This window comes from Pan paniscus, chromosome 1 (genome assembly GCF_029289425.2).
Source record: "Pan paniscus chromosome 1, NHGRI_mPanPan1-v2.0_pri, whole genome shotgun sequence".
In the NCBI taxonomy this organism is placed as follows: Eukaryota; Metazoa; Chordata; class Mammalia; order Primates; family Hominidae; genus Pan; species Pan paniscus.
Window position 1 is genome coordinate 96701816 of NC_073249.2, and position 6071 is coordinate 96707886.

Here is a 6071-nt window from a genome sequence, read left to right on the forward strand (position 1 = left end):
GATTATATCTCTTGGATGGTTGTATTTGACAAAGCAGTTTTATAAGAATTTACCGCAGGGGCTGCATTTATTAGCTTCTTCCATGTCTATATTTTAAAGCTTCAATAGCCTTTATTTTCTTGTTGGATTGTTTGAAAATTTAAAAGATGATATAGAGTCTGTTCTCCTTCTTGTTTTTCAGATTTTCATTTCTGGAGGCCTCTGTTTGTTTGTTTGTTTTTTCCAGTCTGTGCTGACAGCTCTCCAGGTCTCCTGTACACCCCTTGTGCTCTCTCCTTCTTAAATAATTTCCTGGATTAAACCCACCATTTCTCTACCTTTCTGTTTCTTGAGCTTATGCCACTACTCATTGAAGAATATCCTTATGTAATTCCCTAATAAAGAATGTGTGGGAGAAATAAGTGTCTCAAAGCAGATGCAGTATTCAGCTACCTTCCACAATTTGTGCAGCTAAGAGAAAAAAAACACATTGAGGTTTCCCTCATCATTCTACTCTGTTTCTCTTTCTTTCCTCATCAACTCTCATACCCAATCAGGAGGACTTTTGGCTCCTTTGTCCCCTGAAGTTAAAAGATCCTCTTTAGTTGGATCTTCAAGTCCACCTCCAGATTTATAAAGAAATTCCTTTTCCAAGTAATCCTTAGCATCACTTTATCAGCAATACAGGCTGCTAGGAGTCAACGGATAAAGGCCTTAAAATTCTGAGTGAAGTTTGTTTTTATTTTTCCAAGATAGTGGATTGGAGACATTGTTAGCATGCCTCTCTCACTTGGAAAGACAAAATAGTGTGTAGAGATCCACACTGTGAACTTTTTCCCAGGAAGTAATGCAGGAACTTAACAGGAAAACTGAAAAAAAAAAAAAAAACAACCCCACACACAAAAAAACAAAACCCCATACATCCTTTGAAAGAAGCTGCAGTCTGCAACCTACACTGTGAGCCAGGCAGAAAACAGAGTTTTTCAGAGTATGAGGGGGGATGGACTGCCTCCAGGATATACACCACCAGGTAACCTGGCAATCCAGGCCATGGGGGAAGGCCTTAACCCTCCCCAGCACTGGAACTGATTTATGGAGCAGTGAGGAATATAAAAGTAGAAGGAGCAGTGGGAAGAGCCTTGTGTGTATCTCCAGTCTCCAGAATTTACATATGATGGTGTGAGTCTACGCATCTTGTTCTCTGCTGTGAGGAACCACATAGGCATGGTTCAAAGCAGAACTGAAGGAAATAGAGACACAAAAAACCCTTCAAAAAATTAATGAATCCAGGAGCTGGTTTTTTGAAAGGATCAACAAAATTGATAGACCGCTAGCAAGACTAATAAAGAAGAAAAGAGAGAAGAATCAAATAGACGCAATAAAAAATGATAAAGGGGATATCACCACCGATCCCACAGAAATACAAACTACCATCAGAGAATACTACAAACACCTCTATGCAAATAAACTAGAAAATCTAGAAGAAATGGATAAATTCCTCGACACATATACCCTCCCAAGACTAAACCAGGAAGAAGTTGAATCTCTGAATAGACCAATAACAGGCTCTGAAATTGTGGCAATAATCAATAGCTTACCAACCAAAAAGAGTCCAGGACCAGATGGATTCACAGCCGAATTCTACCAGAGGTACAAGGAGGAACTGGTACCATTCCTTCTGAAACTATTCCAATCAATAGAAAAGAGGGAATCCTCCCTAACTCATTTTATGAGGCCAGCATCATCCTGATACCAAAGCCGGGCAGAGACACAACCAAAAAAGAGAATTTTAGACCAATATCCTTGATGAACATTGATGCAAAAATCCTCAATAAAATACTGGCAAACCGAATCCAGCAGCACATCAAAAGGTTTATCCACCACGATCAAGTGGGCTTAATCCCTGGGATGCAAGGCTGGTTCAATATAAGCAAATCAATAAATGTAATCCAGCATATAAACAGAACCAAAGACAAAAACCACATGATTATCTCAATAGATGCAGAAAAGGCCTTTGACAAAATTCAACAACCTTCATGCTAAAAACTCTCAATAAATTAGGTATTGATGGGATGTATCTCAAAATAATAAGAGCTATCTCTGACAAACCCACAGCCAATATCATACTGAATGGGCAAAAACTGGAAGCATTCCCTTTGAAAACTGGCACAAGACAGGGATGCCCTCTCTCACCACTCCTATTCAACAGAGTGTTGGAAGTTCTGGCTAGGGCAATTAGGCAGGAGAAGGAAATAAAGGGTATTCAATTAGGAAAAGAGGAAGTCAAATTGTCCCTGTTTGCAGATGACATGATTGTATATCTAGAAAACCCCATTGTCTCAGGCATGGTTCAATAAATAGGTTTTAGGTGACTCCTTGTGGTTTTTGTTCACTTCTCTCCTTTCTTTAATGTGGCGATTAAGAGTACATTTTTTAATTCCTTAAAAGGTCTGTAGTAAACATCTTTGAGGGCAGCAAGGAGGAAAAACACCGAGGGGACTTGATTCCACTGTGGAATCTGTCCTAGCAGAGAAATGCCTCTATGGATTGGGTGGAAAAGACAGCTCTAAAAATGCAAAGAATATAGGTCAAACCCAGGATTATATAGGAAAAAAAAAGAGAGGAAAAAATTTCAGGCTTGAAGAAGAGTCTACAAATAGCACAATGTGGACAGTCTCCAACCCAGAGCCAGGTATTATTCTCTCCTGTGAACACAGAAAGACTCAAACCCAGGGAGGAGAAGTGACCTACCTGTGATCACAGGACTTGCCAATGATAGAACTATGTTCAGTTTCTCATTACTTCTAGAAAATTGGCAAATTATACTAAGGGAGTAGAGGTAGAGTTGAGTTCATGTACAACAATATAGAAATCAGCTAAAGTGGATCAGAGCAGGAAGTTTTACAATTCAGGGAAAGGTTAAGATAGAAAGGGATCCTTTCCCCCAATCAAGAAAGACAGCCTTGGACCACCAGTTAGAGAATCCCCCAATTTTCTCTCTGCCATAAATCACTGAAACTGAGAGCTAAGGCAGGGCCTCTGTGAGTCACGAGCACTTAATCCAGCGGGAGACCTCAGAACAGGATATTTCCTTTTTTGAGATTCCCTGTCATACCAGTTATGGATAAATTTGCATTTTGGATGGGACATTACTGGACCAGCCCATTTTAGGCAGTTCCGTTTCCCCCTGGGTGGGGCAGCAGGCCCTGTGAAGAGGTTCTCAGCCGCATGACTCCTAAACTCCTGGTACTTGAGCACTGATCTGCTTCGGAGAACCTGGTGAGTCTGCTTACTTGAATTTCTCTGTTCTTTGGGCCCTCAAAAGTTGAATTTAATCTGAAGACAGAAAGTATGGTTGATCCAAACCTCTGATGACAGTTTTGACACTACTTAGTGGATGGAACCTTAGGATTAGATCATAATGACACATTTTTTAAGCTTTTTTTTGTAAGTAGCTTGGTGTTCATATGAACAGCGAAGTTAATAGGAAGGCTTTGATTTGAGGAAGAGGTAAAAGCAAAGTGTTTTTCCTTTTTTCTATATCTTTCTGGTGTCCTTTTCAAACATTTGTGTTTTAGCAGGTGTGAGAGCCTGCAATCCTTCCCAAACAGCCCTTTGCTCTTTGCCCATCAGCCCACTGGGGCTTTACAACAGATAATGATGATAGGAATAGCTTCTGAGATTGCCCAGAGTATCTGAACTTGTGACTGCCTTTCATGAAGTGGTTATTTTCATGCTTGATTCTTTATAACAGAGACATTTTCTTTAGAAAAATTGCATGAGAAAACACAGGATTTCCCAGGGTTGATAAAGCAATTTGCTAATGTGGAAAGGAGAAACCAGAGAGTCATGAAAAGGGAATTAGGACTTTAAATAATTTTTTGGAGACTGGAGAAATAGCCCATGGTATTACATAAACGTTGGCTTTTCTTTGTAGGAGTCCCTTCCTGTGAACCCTGTTATATAATTTCTTTCAGATTCTGAGACTCCAGCAGGATGTCTTATCAACAGTAGCAATGTAAGCAGCCCTGCCAGCCACCTCCTGTGTGCCGCCTGCCAAAGCGTCCAGGGCCATGTCCACCCCTGAAGTGCCCTGAGCCCTGCCCACCACCAAAGTGTCCACAGCCCTGCCCACCTCAGCAGTGCCAGCAGAAATATCCTCTGGTGACACCTTCCCCACCCTGCCAGCCAAAGTGTCCACCCAAGAGCAAGTAACAGCTTCGGAATTCATCAGGACCACGAAAGGATAAGGATAATTGGCTCACCTCGTTCCACAGCTCCACCTGCATCTTCTCATCAAAGCCATCCAGGGATGCACAGGGAGCTTCTTTCCCCTTAGCCTGTGATCTGCCCATGATGATCCCCGACAGCAAAAGTTTTCCTTTCTGAGGCTGCCATACTGCCACTGTCCAGGTGGAGACTGAGCAAAGGAAGTCCTCAGCTGTACCGGCCTTTCAGAGCTTCTCTTTGGGTGCCATCAAAGAATTATTTTGATGTCTTCTGTGTCTGTCTGTCACCTGGCATGAGCTTCTACTATCTGTGCAATTGTCACTTTTCTTTCACTCCCTGAATAAAGTAGCTATGCCTATATTTTTGTGAATGGATATTTCATTTCTGTTTAAACCTACTTTATTAACAATATCATATGATCATTTGGATTTATTTCTATCTTTCGTTGGTCCCCAGGACCAGGCTCTCATGATTATTGTAGGAATTTTGGGTCATACTAAAGATTATTTCTGTGTGATTTTAAACCCGTTTTATTTTCCTTAGTTAGTGTTTTGATTGATTCAAGGAACATATTATTCAACTTCCCCAAATGTCAGTCTCTTTACTGCAAAGTGAGCAAAATAACATTTACATAACAAAGCTAGTCTAAGGCATAAAATTGAATTACTATCTGAAATTTGGTTGGCAGAATGCTTGACACATAATTAGCAGTCATTTAATTGAGGTTTATTAGCAGGAATATATCATCATTGTCTTCATCATCATCATCATTATCATCATCACCAGCATCACTACACCACTACAACCACCACCATAGTTGCTCCAGCAAGAGAGTAGCTTGGATATAACTAATACAGGAAATAAGAAGAGTCTCTATTGCTATTTTTTAAGAATTCATAATACTTGTATACAATTACGGGGTATATATGATATCTTGTTACATGAATAGAATGTGTAATGATCAAGTCAGGATATCAGGAAATTTAGACTATCCATCGCCTGGGGTATTTATCATTTTTCTTTGTTAGGAACATTTTAATTTTTCTCTCCTAGCTATTGTGAAATATAGAATACATTGTTGTAAACTAGTCACCCTACTCTACTGTCGAATATTAAAACTTATTCCTTGTATCTTTTTGTTTGTACCCATTAACCAACATCCCCCCCATCCCCCACAAATACCTTTCCCTGCCTCAGGTATCTTATCATTCTATTCTCCATGATATCTATCTCCATGATATTGACTTTTCTAGCTTTATATGAGTGAGAACATGTGATGTTTGCCTTCCTGTGCTTGACTTATTTCACTTAAGATAATGACCTCCAGTTTCATCTATGTTGTTGCAAACGACATGATTTCATTCTTTTTTGCAACCAAGTAGTATTTCATTGTATATATATACTATATTTTCTTTTTCCATTCATTCGTTGATGGACACTTAGGTTGATGGACACTTAGGTTGATTACACATCTTTGCTATTGTGAATAGTGCTGAAATAACCATGGAAGTTCAGGCATCCCTTTGATATACTGATTTATTTTCCTTTGTATACACACACAGTAGTTAGATTGCTGAATTGAATGGTAGTTCTATTTTTAGTATTTTTTGTGAAATTGCTATTATTACCTGTGCTTTTGAAGTCTTACCCGAAAACCCCTTGCATACTCTTACATCATAGAGTATGTTTCCTGTGTGTTCTTCTAGTAGTTCTATAGTTTCAGGTCTTACATTTAAGTCTTTAATCCATATTGAGTTGGCTCTTGTATATGATGAGAGATATAAGCCCATGTTTCATTCTTCTGCGTATGAATTCCATTTCTTTCTGAACAATTTATTGATAAATTTGTCCTTTCCCCAATG

General features: G+C 39.4%; 1 pseudogene; it reads left to right on the forward strand.

The window, feature by feature from the left end:
• The first annotated feature begins 3975 nt into the window (after nt 1-3975).
• Nucleotides 3976-4194, forward strand: LOC100993001 (small proline-rich protein 2D-like; annotated as a pseudogene).
• Nucleotides 4195-6071: the final 1877 nt, after the last annotated feature.